A 23968-nucleotide genomic window follows, 5' to 3' on the forward strand; every position below is an offset into this window, starting at 1 on the left:
AGGGACACAGGTCCAGCCTCACCCCAGGTGACACACTTGAGGAGCTTGCGACAGAGGAAGCCAGCAGGCCTCTGTGCAGCAGCTTTGCACTGTGTCATAGGCTATCACACATGAGGTAAATCCAACTCACCAGGCAGGCATGGAAAAACCCAAGTCAGAGTCTGTGATTTTTCCTATGGTGCTTTTGTTTTACTTCACTTTGTTTGTTGTGTGTGTCACGAAGAACCAAAGTTTAAAACTCAGTGATATCTTTTCAGTTGTCAGTTAAATAAGTTAAATAAGAAATAAATTAAATAAGAAAAAGGCTGTCAGCTTCTGCTTAGTGAGGATCAGTTATGCAGTACTTACAAAGGCAGCATATATATACATTTTCCAAGACCGATTAAGGTATATTATTAGGATTGACAGTAGATATGACTGTACATGTGTTTCTGTGGTGTCAGCATTGTGCTACTAATAATACACAAATATGAAGGTAATACTGATCTTTGTTAGTCTGTTAGGAAGTATCTAACAGCTGAACCTAATATTTTTCTGAGCTGAAGGCACTTTGTTTTAAGGGCTGGTCTGTCTTTATCCTGCCCTAATATTTCAGACAGTCTCAAGATCATGTTCAGCCCATGATATCAATACAATTTTGTACTTCATATGTGTATTTTTAAAATATTCAAAATTCCTGTGTTCACATCTTCAATAACTGTAGCTACATTCTATTTTAATAGCTCTGGTTTTTGTTTTGTTTTGTTTTTTTAATTTGTTTTGTTTTTTAAATTAAGAGTAGGGAAATACAAAGGCAAAGCTAATCCAAAGGCAGCTTTTTGAAAATCTACATGCTAGTGTCAAGCTGATAGTGACAGAAGGATACACAGTGATATAAACAGTGATCTTAATGAAATTCCCCTCAACTCGCTGGAACAGAAAATACAATGGGATCGGAAAGCTAGTATTCTGAATACACTAAGGTATGAAGATCCTGGGCTTTTCCTGTAACCAGCTGTTGTAGGCTATTCCAGCCATCAGGGTTACTAGCATATATTTTATATTTAAGAATATCATACTTTTAGGAAAAAATACAGATCTATATTGGCTTATAAAATGTATTCTATGCACAGAAAAAAATATACTATCTCATCAGGCTCAATTAGAAATACCTAAACCATTTAGCTCCACTATAATTGTAAGTGCAGATAACTGCTTTGGGTTCATTGATAGTCTCTCAACTGGTTGTGCAATACTTGGTCACACAGGAAGAGGAGTGGGAGGCATCTCTGTCCATAATTTCTGTTCATTGGTGTTTAGTGTTTATGTCCCCGAAAATCGTCTTGTTCTGCTTCTAATGCTTAGTTCATACTCTCCATTTTTGTTCTCAACCATTACTTAGATATATTTCTATTAGTCTGTATTAATGGAGAATGTCATTTTCCATAGTGATTGTCCATCAAGGATTTGGGAATGGAGCATGGGACAATCACACATAAGCAGTTCTCTTTAGGAAATGGTGTTACTTTGAGTGACTGAATTACGTTTGGCTGCTTAAAACAGCAGGCTTGTTTAGCTCATCTATACTGTTTTGTGTATCATCTTTAAGAAAAGAGAGAGAAATGGATCTTAACGAAAGTAATGGACTTTTCTTCTATTTTACACAAAGCTCTCCTAAATACAACCCATAGAGGGATGTATATACATGTACGTAACTGCCATAGATGCAGTGATTTTAAAATAAATGAAACTTTGACTTCCAAGCTCTGGAAAACAAAGTGCTTTTTAATATATGCACTATTTATATAAAGGGGACTGTGTGCTTCCTAAGTTATTAATTAATGATTCAGTCTTTCAGTAAATGCTAGCAGGTCTACCACAGCAAATTATACACACCACAGCCTTAGAAAGAACAATTCATATTTTTCTCTCTATAAAACTATTTTTCTTTGTTAATATTACATGTGTAAAATATTTAACTATTATGCCTTTTTCTTCTTGCATTTTGAATTGCTCTGGGCCCTGTCTTGGAGTAGCAGGAGTTTCTGTGGATACGAATGCAGCCTGGGAGAATTTACCGTTGTCTCCAAAGCACTAGCTTGACAATATACTACATATAACTGGGTCATTTGTATGTACAGTTTGAACTGATGTACATTGTGTATAAAAGAGAAGAAAGAGATTAAATCAGTGTATTGAAATGGCTAAGGTTTGTCAAGTCACTTAACATAGAATCTGTTTTGTACTTTCTTTTTGGAACTGCAATTTAAGTTAACAGGGGTAAGTACTGTGATTGCTTCAAGTTTTGTTGTCAAAACCTACAGTGCCTTTTGGCACACAGAAAAACACAATAAGGTGATTAATTTAAAGTAAGATAGCACATGTGATGAGAAATAGCAGATTCTAGATCTTTTCTGAATTACGTTTGTTATTGCTGTTGTGATCATAGTAATTTATACAGCACCTGACATACATGTGGTACTCTTTGGACAAGTAAGCAAAGTATTTTAGCTTTATTTTAGATTAAACTTAATGATACTTGAAGCAAAGGCCAGCGAATAACTGATAATAAGGTTTTCATAGAGTTTTGTGACATTATGAAATTCTGAGCTGTAAGTGCTTAAAAAAGGGAAAATGGAGGACTCGTAAATGTCTGCAATCAGCTGTTCGAGCAGTGTCCTCAAACATTTCCCATTAGTAGAACAGACTACAGAACACTTTAGAATGAGAATATGAACTCAGGCTGCTATACTTTGAAGATCTATGCAATAATGAGGATATGAAAAGTCACATGAAATACCATAACAGCTATTGTCCTATATTGCTTCAGTTTGGATGCATAACATAGATTGGTGTACATTAGCAGATCAGTTCTACCAGCTGAAGCTGTTGTGTATTGATTTAAGTAACTTTAAAGAGCAGTGTAGGGGAAAGGGACCTGGGGGTCCTGGTGGACAGCAGGATGACCATGAGCCAGCACTGTGCCCTTGTGGCCAGGAAGGCCAATGGCATCCTGTGCATTAGAAGGGGGGTGGTTGGTAGGTCGAGAGAGGTCCTCCTTCCTCTCTACTCTGCCCTGTGAGACCACATCTGGAATATTGTGTCCAGTTCTGGGTCCCTCATTTCAAGAGGGACAGGAAACTGCTGGAGAGAGTCCAGTGTAGGGCAACAAAGATGATTAAGGGAGTGGAGCATCTCCCTTATGAGGAAAGGCTGGGGGAGCTGGGTCTCTTCAGCTTGGAGAAGAGGAGACTGAGGGGTGACCTCATTAATGTTTACAGATATATAAAAGGTGAGTTTCACGAGGATGGAGCCAGGCTCTTCTCGGTGACAAACAATGATAGGACAAGGGGTAATAGGTAAAAACTGGAACACAAAAGGTTCCACTTAAATTTGAGAAGAAACTTCTTCATGGTGAGGGTGACAGAACGCTGGAACAGGCTGCCCAGCGCGGTTGTGGAGTCTCTTACTCTGGAGGCATTCAAGATCTGCCTGGACGCCCTCCTGTGTAACCTCATCTAGGTGTTCCTGCTCTGGCAGGGGGATTGGACTAGATGATCTTTTGAGGTCCCTCACATTCTGTGATTTTGTGATTCTGTGAACTTATTTAAAATAATTTTGACAACTGTTCAGGAATTTTTATGGTACTCCTTGAGTTGAATTAAACTTATGTGTGCTTAATATATAAAAGAAAAACTTAACGAACACCGTGTTGGGCAGAGTCATGGTTCCACATGGAGTCTGCAAAGATTCATCACAAGCAGATTTGTCATGCAAACTTGCACCAGCACCAAGCTCTTGAGCAGTTGCATGGGGCACCTCAGCCTGTCCTTGGTTCATCCCCCACCTCTACTGCACAAAAGTGGCCCCTGAGCCAGGATGGGACATTCTCATTTTTGTTCCCATTCCAAGACAATACTGAAGCTGTTTCTTACCACCAACGGAAACTTTACTCCTTTGCAAGTGATCATTCTGTCTCTGGTATTCCTGATTCCAGCCAGTTTAAACCCTTCTTGCAGCCGGGCTTCCTTGCCCTCCATGCCAGATCATTCCTTTGACACAAATTACCACTGCTGAGCAGTTACAATTAGGAATTTCACTTTCACAGTTAAAATATGACTTCTTCTTGACATGCTATATCTAGTTTCTTCTGCATCCTCTTGTACACTGACCCTATCAAAGTGCAACCATTTAATCCTTCGTTTATCTGTCCGTGAGATTTAGCTTTCTTTTCTTTCTTGCTATGCATTGCATATATCTCCTGATACTAAGCACCTAATTCAAAGGCTGTTTCATGTATTTACATAGAGGACTTCCTACTGTTGGATCATCAGTCAAAATAACAACATTTAAAGCAGAGAAGAATGGGAGGTAGTTGGGGTGACCTTTAGTAGTGCCTTGACACACCCATTCCTTGGGCAGGGCTGTGTGAATGTTTGCCCTAGAGCAGCTTTCATTACGAGGTTGCTATGGGCACTGGTATACAATGTGTTGTGAACACAGGCAAGGACTGAAGTTTCCAGGGGCTCCTTTTTTAGAGATAAGTTTCAAATACCTTTAAGGTTGATTTTTTCAGTGGTAACAGTCAAATTAACCTTTACTATAACAAATCATTAGCATACGAGCATGTATTACAGTTATGTTGGTTACTTTATTTAGAAATATGCTAGAAGTTAACTAGGGTTCCTTTTGGCTCAGATTTTGCCTTGGTGATGTCCCATGTGTTCCTCGTAAATCAGTCATCTGCAGAGTCAGCTGGCGTAGCACACTTTCATGCAGTGAGTGGCCCAAGTAAAGAGTCACAGCTGTAAAGAAAGGAGGTAAAACCCTAGGAGTTAGGATCCTTTCAAGACTAAGATTAAGAAAAGACCTTTCAAACCAAGAAAGGCCTTGCCTAGATGAAAACGTTTGACAGATCAAGACCACATTGAGAGGCTAGTTTGTAATATAAATATGGAATTTGGAATCCATTCTTGAGTATGACCTCAGAAGTGTGCTGTAGATCGTGAGTTTCCTTGAAAGGTTTTATTATGCTTCTTGCATTAGCTCAGATACACAGAGCCTTGTTGAACAGGCTTAAGCAGTGCATAACTAATTAACTAACATCAAAGACATTGCTTATTTGGAAGTGGATGAAGTTGACATGAACGTCCTGAGCAACATGATCGTTTTCTGGGAAATAAGCAGAGCATGACTGAGGTTGAGCTGTTCTTTATGCAAAGCCTGATATATATCCTAGAGGAAATTGGTAATGTGCCTTTGGTTTCTAGCAAGCACAAGGTAGTCTAAGCTTTATCATAACATTTTGAAACAAATAAAGAAATTTGCCAGCACCAGAAAGTATTTTATTTTCTCATATAGCTAAAAATTAGGAGTAAAACTTTTAAGAAAATGATAGCATAAAACCAAATGAGCAAGAAAATTGTCTGGTGTTTATATTCCAATGGTATTAAGGGAAACAGAGCTTTGTGAACACCCCATGCAAACGAATAAAATGGCGTCAACGAAATTACTGCGTTTTCATAGATTCCTCTTCTATAAGAAATAGCCTGACAAGAATCCAAGGGATGTTAAAATCTGCTGTAGCAGCTAATCACAGTGCAGAATAACCAGCATTCATCAGAGGCATATGCTTGAAATCATTGAAATATTTTTTTAATAGTCTCAATTGTGCCTCATGCTAAAAATATCTGTTCTGGAAAGTGAGAATTGTTTTTTAAAGTTTCATAGATACTTATAGAGTGGATGGAATTACAGGTGTTTTCGCCTCTGGATATATCCAAATAATACCTCCTTTTTGGTGTATACCATGTAGTATAGTGCTGTGATTAGTAGTTCAGGAGCTAGAATTAGTATAGCCACATCACGATAGCTCAGTTCTGTGCTAATTAGACTGATTGGCAGCACTAATTAACCTGCATGCAACATTGTGCTGATGCAATTATACAGATTTTTGGAACCTAAGCTAATATTGTTGTATGGTAATATGATGTTTCAGTTCATTAACAGCTAGAGCAGCTGTTTCCCTAGCATGGTATTGCAGTCCCTTGTGTAGATGCACTCACAATGACTTTGCACAAGGGACAATTTCTGAAAAATTTCCATAAGCATTAATATGAGGGTGGAAACTTAGAGAGTTAAGGTAAACCAGGTTATTTTTTCTGCACCTAATCTTCAACTCTGCATTAGCAAGACTTGCAGTAAACAAGTAGATTGGTGAAAGAAGTCATATTAATTGAAGCTAAACCTTAAAGGAAGAGAGGATAGAGTTTTTAGACAGTGATGCCAAAATATACAGCCCATCAGTAGTTTCTTTGTTTCACAGAGTCACAGAATGGCTGAGGTGGGAGGGACCTCTGAAAATGTCATAGTTCAGTGCCCCAGCATAAAGTAGGTCAGCCAGAGCAGGTTGCTTAGGGCTGTCTCCAGCCAGGTGTTCCAAGATGGAACACCATCTTTCCATCTTCAAAGATGGAAACTCCACAGCCTATGTGGGCAGCATGTTCCAGTGTTTTATAATCCTAGAGTAAGAAGTTTTTCCTATGTTTAAATTTAATTTCTTGCATTTCAATTTGTGCCCATTGCCTTTTGTCCTGTCACTGAATACCTCTGAGGGTAGTTTGACTGTGTCTTCTTTACACTCCCCCATCAGGTAATTATATACATTGATAAGACGGCCAACAAACATTCGCTTCTTCCAGCTCTCTCAGCCTTTCCTTCTGTGACAGATGCTCAGGTTCCTTACACATGGGACATCAGTTCCTTTCATGGCTGCTTGCAAGAATTAGTCCAATATGACCATGTTTCTCTTCTACTGAACATTATTGAACATGAGTCAACAGTATTCCTTGGAAGCCAAGGGGGCCACCCATGTCCTAGGGTGCATCCAGCACAACATTGACAGCCTGTCAAGGGAGGTGATTGTCCCACTCTGCTCTGCACTGGTGCAGCCTCACCTGGAGCACTGTGTGCAGTTCTGGGCAACACAGGATAAAAAGAATATAAAGCTACTGGACAGTGGCCAGAAGAGGCTACAAAGTTGGTGAAGGATTTGGAGAGGAAGCCATATAAGGAGTGGCTAAAGTCACTAGGTTTGTTCAGCCTGGAGGAGAAGAGACTCAGGTGAGACCTCATGGTGGCCACAGCTTCCTCACAAGGGGAGGAGGAGGGGCAGGCGCTGATCTCTTCTCTCTGGTGACCAATGACAGAACCCAAGGGAATGGCAGGAAGATGTGCCAGGGGAAGTTTAGGTTGGACATTAGGAAAAGGTTTTTCGCCCAGAGGGTGGTGGAGCTCTGGAACAGGCTCCCCAGGGAGGTATCACAGTCCTAAGCCCGACAGTGCTCAAGAAGTGATTGGACACTGTGAAGCCCAGCAGAGCACCTTTTCTTTTTGGCTCCTCTATAGCCTGTCAGGAGTCTGTCATCAGTGCAGTCCAGAAACCTCCTGACTGTTTGTGCCCCGATGGATTGCACTGCCTGAAGAGGTATTGGGGTGGCTGAAGTCCACCCTGAGAATCAGACTCTGTGATTGTGAGGCTTTTGCCAGTTGTCTGAAGAACAGGCAACTGTTTGCTGTAAGTCTTATCTTGTTTCTTATGTTTTAAACTTATTTGCTTTATAAACAATAGTTATAAGAGTTATTTTATTTTATTTTATTTTATTTTATTTTATTTTATTTTATTTTATTTTATTTTTCCCCAACCAATATTTTTCTCCTGCTTTCCATCTCAGGAGTTTGTGATGATTCATTAGCTATGATGATAGCTTATGTGTGATTTGGTTGTGGTTCTATTAATTCTGGCATTTACATAACCTAAATTAGCTTAACTTCAAATGGAAGAAATTTAACATAATTACAGCAGATTAACTGTAAATTTATGCTGTGCTTCCTGAAGTTCCCCTGCAGTGTCAGTGTCAGTTGCAGATTCTGTTGTTGCTAGCTGTCTTCTGTATGCTGTTCTGCTGGTGGCAGAAACAGGAGGATGTTAGGTTTGAACTCCTAGTGCTAGTGTTTCAGGATTTACTGTGTCACTCTATAATAAAATAAAGACCTGAAGGGATTTTGCCTGCAATTTCTTCTTTACAACAGAGAATTTTCATCTCAAGTTAAAACAAGAGGAATAGAAGTAAATGGAAATAGAGATATATGGTTTGTCTTGGTACCAGCCTATATAATATGCCAGAAAGGACAATTATTAAATTGTTCACTTGTTTCCCCTTGATAATTATGTATTATTTTGTTATTTACTCTCATTTGCTTGCTGCACTGGCAGGCCATGAGAACAGCCCTTATTTTCAGGCATTTGCTGTCAGGTGAAACAGGTGTTCTTCATTTCTATGCACATCTTAGTCTCACCTTTCCTTGACATCTCTCCTGTGCAGATCCATGAGAGCATGTTGTTTCCCAGTTTTGTGATTGTAAATCAGAAAGTCTGTGGCAAAACCCAAGATGTAATCCAGAGTACTTCTTACAAACCAATAATGATTTGATTTCAAGTTTTACAGCTTTTATTAACTTAATAACATGGTAATGTTTCCTTTATTTTGAATATAACTCGTATCTGTCTACCTGTTGTACTATTACCTCGTCTACCCGTATGCCCTTTCTTACAATATTTTCTCAAAAATTCAAGGTTTTTAAAAACTGGTTGCATTCTGCCATGTAGCTGTGTATTCTGCTATGTAGCACACTCCTTTAGGGTGGAAGTCCCAGGTTTGACGATTTTAAAAGCATTATATTTAGTAAGTGTTCAAATGTAACCCTTAGTACTTAATGACCTGGAAATCTTCTGTTGGATTTTTTTCAAATACAGAAAAGAAATATGCATTGATCAGTTTTGCCTTTCAGCCAATTTTACTTTGTTTACAGCCTCTTTCTGGAAGTGGTCTTATACCATTGGTGTTATTTCTGTTCTTGATAATTTATGTCAAACATGTTTGTCTTTCTGGCTTTACATCTGACAATACAGATTTATTTCAGTAGTCTTTAGCTTCCCTTATGCTTTCCCTGCACTTTATAATTTCAGTTTCATAATAATCTATTTGTTCTGACCTTTTTTTTTTTTTTTTTTAATTTTTATTTCTTATTTTGGGTTGCTACCTCTAAATGCAGTTCTCCATTGTTTAAACAAAGATGACTGGAATTAAGTTCTACCAAATGCAACACTTGTTATGACTTCTGATTTTAGTTATACAGCTTTGTCTCAACATTTTTGTTCCCAGTATTTTTTCTGATGACTTTTTGCATTGGGAAATTTAGCACAATTGAATAACAAATTATGTACAATCACTTGTTGGGACTGTGCTCTGTACTCCCATGTTGAATACAAGTGTATCACAGTAACTGATCTTCGAACAACCACTGGTTTAGAGCCTAGTAATCCATTAATTTTTATTCATTATAGTAAGATAAAAAGTAGAGGTATTTACTGTTTTGTGCAACACCTTTGCCTTAGTTGATTAACTTCTATAATATTAACAAATGTGATGATTCAGTGCTCATTGCATGAAAAGTTCTATGTATCACCTAATTAGAAGTCTACTCAAAGTCCTCAGCTATAATTTTTACCCATTACAAAGTTTTTGAAGAATGAGTTAATTTGTTTTCCAGTTTGATCTGGAGTTAACATGTGTTTTTTTTTTTTTTTTTTTTTTTGTTTTTTTTTTGTTTGTTTGTTTGTTTGTTTTGTTTTGTTTTGTTTTGTTTTTTTCCCCCACTTAATGCATATTGTTGCATTCTGCAAAGGAGAATTTGGAGAATTCTGCACATCTAATAATGAATTTGAATTTTAGTTCCATTGCTTGCTGGTATTAGTACCCTGTGTTGCTAGTTTTGGCATATCAAAAATTCATCCTAAGTGGAGTGAAATCAAGATTGAGAACTTAGACTAAATTAAAGGAATTTACATATGTTGTCAGAGAAGAAAATGAGCAGTCCTGCTAGAGGAATCAGCAGGCACAGCTTCTGCAATTGTAGGTCAACATGTAGATCAGAATTATTGATCTTCAGTAATTATTGTGTATTTCTTGATATAAGTCGCTACAGTTCCTACACCTTGCAATATGAATTATTGAAAGCTAAAAATAGCTGACTGGAGACTGGGATTCTGTTTTGACTTGCATGTTCTGATTTTCATTCTAAACAGCAAGTAAAACCTAATGATATCCTCAGAAATTGCTTTTCTTTTTCTGTTCACAGTGGATGGGTCATGACACTTAAGGTAAAGCAATGTGGCTTGAATTAGTGTCTGAAACTTTTGAGTGTGACAATAGCAGTGTTACGTCAGGTCTATACCAATTATTTGAGTTTTCCTTGGGAAAAGTGAACGTCAGAATGGAATAAATATGCAGAGACAAAAAATGTTCTTTCATTAAAAATAGTTTCTAAAGGTTATTTCCAAATGGCACTGTGTAACTATGGAGTAATGATTCTTGTCAAGTGATAGTACCATGCCAGTTAACATACCGTTTATTCATAGGAAGACACACTGAGCACATATATTCTGGATAAAATTCTTTAAATGAAATCTTTACATCAATTATTTTAGCCTGTTATGTCATCCAAACAATGGAAAAGAAATATGTGCTTGTACTTCTTTGTGTATCATGAGAACATGAGTTTCTTTTTGCAGGAAGGCAGATTCAGGTTGCAGATTACCATTACTTGAATTATGAGTGGCCAGTTAGTTTCAGGTTCTGTCGATCTCACTCTCTAGTTTTGCCATCATGAAAAACAGTATCTTACTGATAAGGGCTTAGTTCTTTCACCATTACAAAGAACCTCTTAAAGTAATGCAAAAGTGAAACAAAGGCTTTTTTTCAGAAAAGTAGTATGGCTTATGTGCTGAAGTAAAGAAGCTCTAGCTTTGTCAGGCTTGTGTGAGTAAAAGTAAGGACTTATATTACGCATTTGTTCTATTAACTTCTTGTACTTCACATCTAAATATTTTGCCAGTACATGATGCATTTTAACTTACATCATAAAAAATGACCTATTTAATACAGACACACTTTCTAATTGCATTTTGATTTTGTCAGTAACTACACTTCCCAGTTCATGGAGGCCTAAGGAGTGAATTTACTATAGTCCTTCATATAAGCATGTGAAGATTCACTTAAGTTTTAAAAGACATAATGCTTTTAAAAACTGAGGATCTGTGTCAAGAAGAGTTTTTACTAGATGAGTATCTCAAATCAGCCTTTCTTAGCAATAAAAAGATAGCAGAAAGAACCTATTGGTTTATTAAAGCTCTGTTTTACTGAACTGAAGTAGTGACATCTCCCTGTGTTTATATCATGTCAGGCTTTCACAGAAAAATGCAGATATTGATTAACTAACTCTGCAGCTCTCCCATTAAGGTACATAATTCCTGTCTTGGTTTTACAGCTGAAGCAAAGAGCAATTAACTTTGATGCTTGAGAATAACCAGTGTGAGAGCTTTTTCTCTTACTAGCCAGTTTTATATAGCAAAGTAACTGAGAGTGTTCTTGGTTCATACCAGTATAAATGTGAGAAGATGTAGTTCCAAATAATTAATGATAATGCAGTAATTTTAATGCTAATAAAATTTATCTCCTCATTTAAAGAACATTCAAAGAGCCCAGAGTCAGGGAGTGGGACTGATAAATCTTTCTCACTAATGCATGGGAAAGTGGGCTGAAGAACCTGTAATAAATCTTTGAGGTGTGGTTTTAAAAACCCATTATCCCTGCAGCAAATGCATCCAGTGTCAGTGCAATTAACTTTGGGTGCCTTTAACATGACGCAGATGTATAGCTACATGATCTATCAGTATGCTCAGTCAACTATACATCCTAAAGAGAAGTCTGCATGAGACTCTGTCAGTGCAGTAGGATGCACTCATCTAAACTCCTTTTTGCCACACTTCATCTGTATGTGAACTTTTTTAAATAGTAGGGTTATTTGCATGTTATAACTCTCTGGTTTCAGTGCATAACATGTGTTTACAATTGATTGTACTCACAAAGTGTGACAGGATTAATATTTCTTTTAAAGTTGTACATTCAGTTTTACAAGTTTTGTTAAACAATAATGCCTGCATTGCTTTTCACCTGTCTCCTTGGCCATGTGTCAAAGAAGACACATCTCTACTGGAGTTCCACTACTCTGAAAAGGTTAGAAAAACAAAAATCCCCACAACCCGGAGCTAAAATTGGTGAGATAAATAGTAAGCAAAGTCCTACTTTATGCTGTGTTTTACTAGAATTATTTAATTTAGCAGCTGGGCAGATCTTAGAGTTTCTCCTTATAGAATTTCTATTTGTTTTTGTTGATTGCTTGTTACTTACACCAGGACTTTATTTTTTTTTCTTCTGTGAAACAAAGTATACTGGTTTATATTTAATTCCTCTTCACTTTCTACATGAATTGTGACAATTATGACAGTTTTCTCCTTGATTTTCTTATACAGACAGTTGGGATTACAAATCCAGGATATTTTAGTGAAAGCTGTGCAAAATGTGTGTCTATGTATACATGATGTTGCACTGTGGAAGAAATCCTTAACTTTGAACAAGGTGGTAGTCTCTGGAATAACTGATGCATGCTGTTACAGGCAGAAAGAAGCAGGCAACAGCCTTCACTGTGACAAAGCCCAGTTTACAGCCAGGAAAGGTTCAAACTGGGTGGTATGTGTGTGCATTTGCAATGCCAACCTGCACAGTGCAACAAGGAAAGGATCGGGCATTAATTTGACATGAACTGTTATGCCTCTTGGATTACACATCTGTATCACACACCTACCACCAATCACAGAAGATGCCGCTGTTATTTACAGAACACTGGATGTGGAGGGGGAACTACAGGAGTCTTTGAATCCACATTGTGAGTTAGGTGCTTTAATTGATGCCCTCGCGCATGATTTCAACCTTGTTTGCACCACTTTGAACACAGCTTTGGTGTGCCTTAGTGCATACTGCATAGCTACAGTATAGAGACAAGGAAAATTTGCACCTACAAGGGCCTTGCCAGGACACTAGTTTGCTAAAGTATGTTCACTCAGTGAGTCACTCAATAGTGTGATGCTGTAATTGCAGACTGTAAATTCTTATCTTCTCTGTATCTCCATTTCTCATATGTAAAATGGGAATAATATAAACTATCATCTGTTCCATATGTCGAGGACAATTTCTCTTTGTGAAATGTTCTGTTGCTGTAGTGAAGATCTGGTCTTAGACCTGGCTTTGAATTGTGGGCAGCAGGTGGTACATGGAACTAGGTGTTAAACTGTTAAGATAGAGCAAACTATTCTGCAGCTGCCCATGAGGTAAACACAGCTGTACCAAGTAAAGCAATTTCTGTTGAAAAAGTTAGTATGTGATGATATCAGTGACAGCACTTGAATTATATTTCCACAAACACACATTTCTGACAGCTTACTAGAAACTCCCTTACCTTAACAGCAGTTAAAAATATACCTGTTCCTTTCTGTCTTTAACTTTCGTTTAGCGTACACAAATGATATTGGTATAAAAATCTTATAAGGTATGAAAAGTATAGATGGAATTACTTGATTCTGAGTTGCTTTTGATCAGGATTGAATGATGATTCAAGAACTCATTCATCTCGATCTTTTACAGGTGACTGAGAAAAATGCATTTACACAAAACACATTTAATTTCAAAACATTCCATTGCTTGGATTTCTGTCTGTTATCAGTCCTAGCAAATTTAAGGTTTTTGTGTGAAAAACTAAAATATTTCATCACAAATAACCACAAGGGGGAGCCCATGTCACCACGTTTTTTTTTTTAAATATACTCAGCAGGCGATCCTGTGTTTAAAGAGTTAAAGATGAGCATTTTCCTTTAGTAGTTAACAATATTCAGGCTTCTGTTCAGCAGGGCCTAGTGAAAAGTTATCTTATGCAGTATATTTCTGAATGTTACCTTTATATTGGGGAAGGATTAAATAGGTAAAATTCTTATTTTGGATAAAAGCAGAATAAAGAAGGTATTAAAACTCATTTGACTCGGTTGTTCTCTACTGAATTCAGAAGTTTTGCTATGAACTTTATTGACAACAGAATTTCATCTTCATCCTCTTAAGGAAAATACACACAAACTTACACAATCTGTTGATTTTATTCATTCATTTAAAAATTTTTAAGGATTAATGTAGTTTAACATGGTGGTCATAGCTACCATATAGTTTTCATCAACGATTCATTAAAAAAAACTGCTTGAAGCCCTTTGTGCAGTGATAAAATTGATACAGTGCTCATCAGTATGTCAAGATTTTTCAATGGAAAAGTATAGAAAAGTAGAAGAAATATATTGCCAAGTCTTCCTATCACTGAGAAAATACATTTCAGTGGCTGTTTTCTTGAAATCCGTTAATTAAATGTGAACATAATGTATAACTGGGGGCCTTAGATCTACAGTGCCTCCCAGAGAGCTGTCTCAGAACTAGAAGAGCATATAGTAAAATAGACTGTTTCAGTTGGAAGGGACCTACAACAATAGTCTTGTCCAACGATGACTAATTGGTCCATCCTAACCAATTAAGGGATGACCAAAAGTAAAAGTATGTTGTTAAGGACACTGTCCAGATGCCCTGACAGGCATGGAGCACCGATAGGCTTGGGGCATCAACCACCTCTCTAGGAAGCATGTTCCAGTGTCTGACCACCCCTCGGTAAAAAAAAAAAAAGAAAAAAAATTAATTAAAAAATCTTCCTTATGTCCAGTCTAAGCCTTCACTGGCACAGCTTTGAACCCTTCCCACACATCCCATCACTGGATCCCAGAGAGAAGAGCTCAACACCTCCCTCTCCATGTCTCCTTCTCAGGAAGCTGTAGAGAACAATGAGGTCCCAGAGTCCTCAGCTGCTACTCAGAGTTCATGCATGCCGGCCCTTCCAAACAGCTTTGTTCTTCTCCTCTGGATGCATTCAAGGACCTTCACATCTTCTTAAGTTGTGGAGCCCAGAACTGCACACAGCACTCAGGCTGAAACCGCACCAACACTAAATACATCAGGATAATCACCTCTTTTGAGCAGCTGGTTACACTGTGTTTGCTGCACTTCAGGATACAGTTTGTCCTCTTGACTGCCAGGGCACACACTGCTGACTGGTACTGAGCTGCTGCCAACCAGCACCCCCAGGTCTCTTTCTGCAGGGCTGCTCTCCAGCCACTCCTCTCCCAGTTTATACTTGTGCCCAGCATTACTCTGTCCTAGGTGCAGAATCCAGCATTTGAACTTGTTAAGTTTCATCGCATTAATCATTGTCCAATGCTCCAATCTGTCTAGATCCCTCTGCAAGGCCTCTTCAAGAGAATCAACAACACCTGCGAGTTTGGTATCGTCGGTGAACTTGCTAATAGTGCATTTAACTCCTGCATCCAGATCATTGATAAAAATATTGAGCAGAACTTGTCCTAGAATTGAACCCTGAGGAACAGAGATGGTGACTGATAACCAGCCAGATGTAGCCGCATTCACTAGAACCGTTTGAACTTTGCCCTTCACCCAGTTCTTCACCCAGTGCACTGTGAAACCACTCATCCCACAGCTGGAAAACTTGTCCAGAAGGATGCTGTGACGGACAGTATCAAAAGCCTTTTATAAAGTCCAGAAAAAAATACATCCACCACCTACCCTTCATCTACTAGGGGACTGAGCTTATCATATTAATAGTAGGACATAAAATTAGTTAAACAGGATGTTCCCCTTGTGAACCCATGTTGACTGTGCCTGATGATTACGTTATTTTTAAAACGTTTTTCTATAGTACCAAGTATAATCCTCTCCACAATTTTTCCAAGTACTGAGGTTATACCAACAGGTCTGTATTTCCCTGTGTCTTCCCTCACGCCCTTTTTGTAGATTCCAATGATGTTGGCTAGCTTCTGGTCAGCAGGGAACTCCCAAGACTTCCAGGACTAGGTAGAGGATTGAAAGGGGTCCTGCCATAACAACCACTAGCTCCTTCAAAACTCTGGGGTGAATCCCATCAGGCCCCATTGACTTGTGAACATTCAGCTGATACAGCTGGTCCCTTACAATTTTAGTGTGAACAAATGAAATGTCATTGTTCCCTCACTTGTGGTCCTTTGCCTAAGGGGGTAAGGTAGCCCAAGGTCTATCAGTATTATTAAAGACTGAGGCAAAAAAGTGCATTGAATGCCTCCACTTTTTCTTCATCCTTATTAGTCAGATGACCATCTTAACAATGATCAGTACAATGCTTTCTTTAACCTCCTCTTGTTAGTAACACACGTAAAAAATCCCTTATTATCTGACACAACACTGTCCAGTTTGAACTCTAATTGAACTTTAGCTTTTCATTTCTTCTCCCTGCATATATGAACCACAGCTCTGTGATCTTTCTGCAAAACCTGATCTCTCTTCCAGAGGTCATAAAATTTGTTTTTCCTCCTGAGGTCCACAAGAAGTTCCCTGTTCAGCCAAGCTGGTTTCCTGCCATGCTTGCTTGACTTACAACACAAGGGAACTGCCTCCTTCTGCTTCTGAAAGGTGATTCTTAATGGCTGACCCACACTCATGGACTCCTAAACTCTCGAAATTAGATTCCCAGGGTACTCTGCTAAATAGCTACCTGAATAGCTTAAAGTTTTCTCTCCTGAAGTAGGGTAGTAATTCTGCTGTCCTTTATTCTCATTAAACTGAAAATTTAAAACTCGGCCACTTAATGATCACTGTGGCCAAGACAGCCACCTACCATCACATCTCCCACAAATATTTCTCTTTTGACAAACATCAAGTCTAGGAGGACATCGTTCCTACCTGGCTCACTGAGTACTTGTGACAAGAAGTGTATCTCCTACAAACTTCAAGAATTTCCCAGACCTGTTCATCACAGCAGTATGCCATTCCCAGCTGATGTCTGGGAAGTTGAAATCTCCCATAAGGACAAGGGCTACTAATCCAGAAATTTCTCCCAATTGCCTACAGAATAACTCATCAGTGCTTACATCCTGACTGGGTGATTGGTAGTAGACACCCTCTACCACATCTTCTTTTTCCATCCCTCTAACTCTCACCTGCTGGTGGCCGTCCTAAGTTGACTTCTATGCATCACAGGTGGCAGAGTCTTATCAATAGTTACAAGAAGTCATTCTACATAAGAAGTTACAAGGAAAATTAAGGAAAAATGCTGTTAGGTGGACCAGGGAAGTGATTGATGTGGGAGAAATATTTACATCCATTTTTGCATAAGGCAACTACAGTCAATTAGATAAATAACTGATAACAGAGATAATTGGGTAAGTGGTCTGCATCCTATAGGGAAAAAATGGGTTATATAATACTTGGATAACTTAGATATTTGCAATTGATTGGGCCTTCTGTGATTCTTCCTGGGCTACTGTGCTTGAAGAACAGACAGATGAAACCTCAGCCATAAATGTAAGCATTTGTCATTGTGGTGGAAAAGGTACTGGCAAACTCTAAAAGCCCTTAAGTAATGCTTGTCTTTGACAGGAGGAAAAAGAAGGAAGCCAGGAATTTTACTGTGTTAACAATAACAAATTCCTGGAGAAATTTGCAGACAAAGAAATCAAATTTCACTATTAATGGTGAAGAAGAAAAATGAAAAATAGCTACCCTTTTCCAATCAATCTATCCCCTTTCTGCAATATGCTAACAGGCCTTATGGAGAGACTAAGAACAGAAGATACGAAATAGGCTTTTGGCACTGTTCTCTGTGTTGTTCTCATGAGCCATCAAGGGAAACCGTCTAGGTGTAAATATCTTCAAATAAATGAAAAAATGTTTGGAATCTGTTTCAAGGGCATACAGATGTTGTTTGTTTTCAGTACAGGGAGAAAGCTTCAAGCTCTTTACAGTCTTTGTTCTTCGTCCTGTACCATTGTGAGCTTTCAGGGATGACCTTTACAATGCTGTAGGCAGCTTCTTTCTTACATTTGCAGCTGACACCAATATGAGGGGCTGTGCTATGGCTTTTCCAGTCGGGATTAGGTAATAAATTTGAATATGTATCAACAATATTATGGTGCTGCACGAAAGACAAAGAGCGGAGAAACTATGTAACTTCTGACATCTTGACTGTTGAAATCTCAAGCCTGCTACTTTTTATCATTGTGGTGGAAGTTGTATCAAAACCAGGACAAAAGTAGTGTTATAGACTGATACTTCATATGCAAAAGTGTAACTACACAGTCGTACATACGCTGGTATAGATAAATGATTTGACATGCTTCATATATGTACTATACCCCAAATAGGCAGTCTGTCCTAGGTACCAGCCAAGTAAAATGAACAAATCCTTTATCAGCAAATACAAAGTGTCTGGTAAAAGCATGTGTCCTGTAAACAGATTGTCAGTTATATGAATTAATTAGTTTTTTTTCTGAACATTAGCTGTGGCTGAATACTCCTTAATGAGGGCATTGGGTTGAATAGTAGAACTATTTTAAGACATAAAGGATTACTAGGAATAATTCAATTAGTTTCTCTAGCAGTTCATAACCATTTAATTATATGTCCTTTTCTGTAAGTTTCAGATCAGTGACTTGAAAAAAAAATATCTATTCTGCTAAAGCAATTACGTGATATATTTACTGGTATATAGTAGGTTTTTATTTAATAGTGATATTAATTCTTAACTCTGATGCTGCAAAATTGATGTTTTATGAAATTCAGACTATATACTCTTTCAGGTTTTTCTACTCACTGACCATTTATTATAACTACATTTCAGACCAAACACAGCTTCCATTACTGGCAATAGGAAAGAACTTAGTGGCTTCTGTGAGAGACAGATTCTTCCTTTCATCTTCACTCAGAGACTTTGAGGTTCATCCAAAGTTTATAGGTGATCTTCTTCCCACTATTTTACAGCAAACCTGAAAAAATCTGACTAGTTCCTGCATGTGTAGCAGAAGCTGTGACCTGTCTTTAAGGCCCCTTCTGAACTGACTCCAGACCTGGGCTATTTGGATCTCTTTCTTTCAACATTGCCCTTTCAGCATTGCATATTCAATGGCTTCTCATTTTCTTAGGGGACAGTAATAAGAAGGGAGAAGAATATTTGTGGAGGAAGAAAGAAAGTATTGATCAGCAGCAGTCAGTCTGTGTCTGTCTTTAGTCTATTTTCAGGGGCAAAGGCTACCAAGCATGAGAGGATCTGCAGCTAAAACTAACGAAGAGATGAGAGGAAATGGTATAAGAAGGGAATTTTCAGTCAAGGCAATGAAACCGTGATGTAAGAACTCCTGAGTCTGTCACAAACTCCTTGTGCCATCTTCATCAAACCTCTCAAAGAGAAGTGAAGACTCAGGAATTCACATATTAATCTATTCAGTTCAGATTTTATTTATTGACTGATAATTACACTTTTACTCTCAGAAGATATGTTTCTTAGATGTCAAGTATTCTAATAACACGGTCATCATAGAAAACACAGAATTATCTTGGTGTAAGGGTACAGGAAGAATGTTAGTTAAAAATTATATATAATTTTAGATCTTGTTAGGAAATCTATCATGTGAAATGTGAAAGCAAGAGAAAGAAAGAAGACTAAATTATTTTACAGAAGTCCAATGAGCCAATTTAATAGAAACATTTCAATTGTAGTACCTAGTATGACAAGATTGCGTAGGTGAACCATTATCGGAAATTGATTTTAAAATTATACAAAATGCAATAGAAATCTGTTTCTGTGCTTTCTTCCATAGGAGAATAGCAACAAATCGTCTATTGATCATCGCGACAGGAGTTTCCTGACAAAATGGAAGTTATCTTCTTCTCTTTGAAAATTCATGTTTGTATCCTGTCTTGTAGAGAAATGATTTGTGGCACCATGGTAAAGCTCTTGGCATTTACAATTGCTTTCATGCTATGGGAGCAAAGAGGCTTCAGAGAGAGGATAGAGATAAATCAGTTGCCAAGGGGACAGAATGTCAAGTAGAGAAAAACCGCGGGGGGTATTTGAGTGGAGCAGCCACACAATACCTGGCTGCTGCTCTCAGATGCTAGGATTCAGTAGGCTGTAACTAGGCAAAAAAACCTGACTTACAAAGGACTTCAGATTGCTTTGTGAGAAGTGATTAGACGCAGCCTCATAATATGATTATCAGCTGTGAACCTGCCTTCTCTTCAGAGCACACAGCACAGCCCAGAGGCTTCACGACACCAAAGGCATTTGGGACAGGAGTTTAACAGGCTGAACAGGAGGCAAATAAGGACTCAGTCACTGGCTGTCTTCACACACACTCATTGCACACTAGTTGTCCATAAGACTGAGTGTGGTGAAGGCTGTCACAGTGAGAACTAGCTGAAGATAAACAGCCAGCAGACTGAGAGAGTAATTGCTCACCATTGTCAGCCCACCATTCATGCTTGATAACTCCTGGGTAGTAGGAGATGGCAGCGTGGAAGCCACACAGTTCAATTTAATTTCTGTGAACTGACTTCTGTAGCTACCATAATACTCACCTCTCACCCTGCAGAACAGCAATTATGCAGGCTCAGGAGAAGAAATAAAAGGAATGTAGAAATAATTAATTTATTTGAAGTTGAATTAAAGCAATTTTAAAATTATATCTCCAGATTTTTGAAATCTTAAAATTGATAGAACCAAGTACGAATTTGCAAGCTTCTTTCAATTTATAATTTTATTTGTAACAGCAGACCAAGGAAACAAATGTGATATTTACTGTCCATAATTTTCTTGTCAACAACAGTGACTACAACTAATGAACAAGTTATTCTGCCCTTGAATGTAGAGAACAAGGACATTGCTATAATATTACATGGGGGTATGACAATTTCAACTCATACTGAAGTGAAACTCATCTGCAGCTAACCACATCAATAAACAGCTTATGGATTGTTAAGGTGCACCCTATTCACATCTACAAAACACTTTTTTAGTTTCACACCATATAAAAAAATGTACCTAAATGAACATGAGGTGGTGCAAACACAGATGTTTTTTCACATCTAAATGTGCAAAGTCTACAGTGTATATGTGGAAGACATGTAGTACATTAAGTAAGTAGGATTACATATATATATATATACCTATATATTATTTCATAAATGTGCTGCTAGAATTCCATGAAAAGGAACAATCTTCAGTGTCATAAAGGGATAAAATTCTGCTGCATGCAAGCATCTTTTGTAAACAGCTCACATCTATGGGTAGTAGCTGAGCAGGAACTACTCATTTAGGCATCATTTCTCTAGAATAAGCGTCATTAAGGTAAAATGTTTTAGGGAAAAGTGAAAATCAAGTCTCACCATCATGTATTGTTGAAGGCCACATGTACATCTTACTTGTTTTGTTCACTTATATAAGTTTTCAGAAGTTTACTGTATTCACTTGATTCTTTGTTCTCAGCTGCACCAGAGCTCTGCACATTGTGCACAGAAGGAGAGTTTGGTGGCAGAGAAAAAATCTTGACTCTCAGTTGTCCAGCTCTAAAATCCATATACATCCTTGGGAATAGGAGCTTTCTGTGTGTAGCTCTCACTTCAGGGATGCAAGTTCCTTCTGTTTGTTGTTTTTCATAGTGCCACTACAGGCTTCCTGCTTAGAGGAAGCAAGAGGCACAAATATTTACTTCAGGTGAAAGATTTCAATGCCTTTCCTGGTTGGTTGTGTCCAGTTCCCATGCCCTATATGCCTCCTAAGACGTGGGAACAAGCTAGAGTAAATTAGTCTTATCCTTCAAAGTCAGTGAAATTGTCAGGTATTTTTTTGTTTTGTTTTGTTTTACATTTTCTTCCAAGTCTGGAGAAGTAGCCATTACTTTTTACTTTTCAGTTTTCAGGGCATTTCTGTTAACGGATGTCAGATTACTGATGATGCTTTAAATATCCTGGCTGAAAAGTATAGTAAAAAGTAACTGACGTTCAAATAACCTTGTACAATGATATTAACAGTTTATTGTGACAATGCAGTTCTTTTGGCTTAATGGCAGCTAAGTTTTATCATCAATGTCGATCTGTCTCAATAAAGGTGTGTATGTGGACCATGTTTACATGAGAAGGTGGGTTTTACTATAACTTCCAAGGAAAAGTTTTCGTAACTCTTCCCCAGTTGGGAATGTAGCTGCTGTAACACTGTGCTTGCTTAGCAGAACTATAAAGCAGTATCCCATGCAGAATAACACCTGGTGATAACCTAGTGGTTTTGTCAGCAGGCTTATGTCTACCTGAGGGCATTAATCATTACAGTTAATCAGAGGTGTGTTTTTCACACTCTAGAGACATACAGCTATGCCAGAACTTTTAAGTGTAGATTGAGCATTGAGATTACAGGTGACTTGTCCTAGGGTCTGAGATACGTCAAGAGAAAAGTCAAAACCCCATTCATCACCCTTCTCTCTGTTGTCTCTGGTAGGCCATTTACCTCGCTTGTGCTGTCCTTATGTCCATTGCTGAGAAACCAGTTTTCGTTCCAGCTGTGTTTATGCATTACATGTTAAAACTACACAAACATCACCAATAGCATGAGTCAGTTCTGACTGGGTGTGTCACTGTGAAGCTGTTGAAGTGTAAGACTGCACACATTTTTCTCTAAGATAATTTTGTGCTGTAACAGAGCTAATAAAAACTGGAAGAGTAGAGCTGAATGTATGAATGGCTTGTTTTCTGTCAGTATACAATTTCAATTGTTCGATATGCTGTGTAACAACCTCAGTATCAACCTAATTGAATTTTGTGTTTGAGATTATACAACAGGCATTAAATATGTATGATTAGCTAGAAAAAAGGTCAAATCCTGCGGAACATAAAGAATTTGATAACAGTAGGAGTTCTGTTAACATGATATTTGGGGAAATAAAGCAAGAGAATGTACAAAAATGAGAGAATATGAGCTATTTTTTGCAATAATTTGGTGCTTTTACTTCTATTATAAGACACACGTCTAGGAAGTGGAAGGAGTATACTGTGAATCTGTGTGTTACATATATATTGCTAACGAAAAAATCAAAATAATAATTTACATAAGGTATTTTGACTGTAAAGCATGAGAATGCATGTGTCACCCTGTGATAAAAGGAAATCCTGTCTGTGTAGTAGCTAAACAATAAAAAGAAAAATCAAGGGTGTGTATTGTGGCATTTTTTAACTACCCAGTCAAAAGAATACTCTAAAGACGTCATGGTGGCTTGTCATTAAACTTCCTTCTATTACATAGAATCATAAAACTTGTAAATCTGTTGTTTCTTTTCCTGTGTGTGTGTTTCTGACATTCCATTTGTTAATGCTAACAAGTGTGATGCAGGAGATGGAGAAGCTCAGCCAGATGAGACCTATTTTTCTTTTGTTTATAGTCAGTGGTCCATTGTTTTCCTCAGATGTTTGCTTGGGGTGGGGGTAGGATAAAAAATTAAATGTGAATAAAGTTAAGGGTTATATAGATGTTGATGTGGGTTACTTCTGAAGTGTAGTGGAACTGTGTTTTAGGCAGAAACCTTTTTTGACTGGAGATGAGGCAGGTGATCTAATAGCTCAAACAGCCACTTAATAATTTCCGTCCAGCAGCAAAGTTCTTACTGTAATTTGTTGGAAATCAGAAGGACTATCAGAAATGCTGCTCTCTGACCTTCTTACTAATGTGGAGTTTATTCACCTACCTTAGAATGTCCTCAGTGAACAATGAGGTGCTTGGATAAATTAAAATTTGGTAATGAATCCAGTATTGGCTCCAGCACCTGCCCAATGGTATGTCAATGAATAGGATGAGACTGTAAGTCACCTGTATTTCAGTTGAGAAATACCAGACATGTTTGCATAGACTCCATAGTGATCAGCACATGACTAGTAACTGCAAAAAGGCTTGGACTGTGTGTGTTAGCTGTACTGGTTAAGTGCAACACATGCAAAGGGTCCCGTGCATGTAAGATGTGCTGGCTCAGTGTGTGTCACCTCTGTGTTTGCAGAAGCCTGAGAAGTTCAGAAGTCTGGTAGACATACAGAGCAGTAGCTTTGATCAGGCTGCTGGGAATGTGACAATCCTGTACAAGTGG

The 23968-nt window shown here is 38.0% G+C and overlaps 1 long non-coding RNA gene across 1 annotated transcript in view; it reads left to right on the top strand.

Annotated features, from left to right (window-relative positions):
• Positions 1-6262: 6262 nt before the first annotated feature.
• Positions 6263-23968, top strand: part of LOC135577284 (uncharacterized) — a 41312-nt gene continuing 23606 nt past the window's right edge. The window contains exon 1 of the long non-coding RNA XR_010468961.1: positions 6263-7555. This is a non-coding gene — a long non-coding RNA (uncharacterized LOC135577284). The remainder of the gene's footprint in view (positions 7556-23968) is intronic.

The sequence above is a fragment of the Columba livia genome, chromosome Z, assembly GCF_036013475.1.
Source record: "Columba livia isolate bColLiv1 breed racing homer chromosome Z, bColLiv1.pat.W.v2, whole genome shotgun sequence".
In the NCBI taxonomy this organism is placed as follows: Eukaryota; Metazoa; Chordata; class Aves; order Columbiformes; family Columbidae; genus Columba; species Columba livia.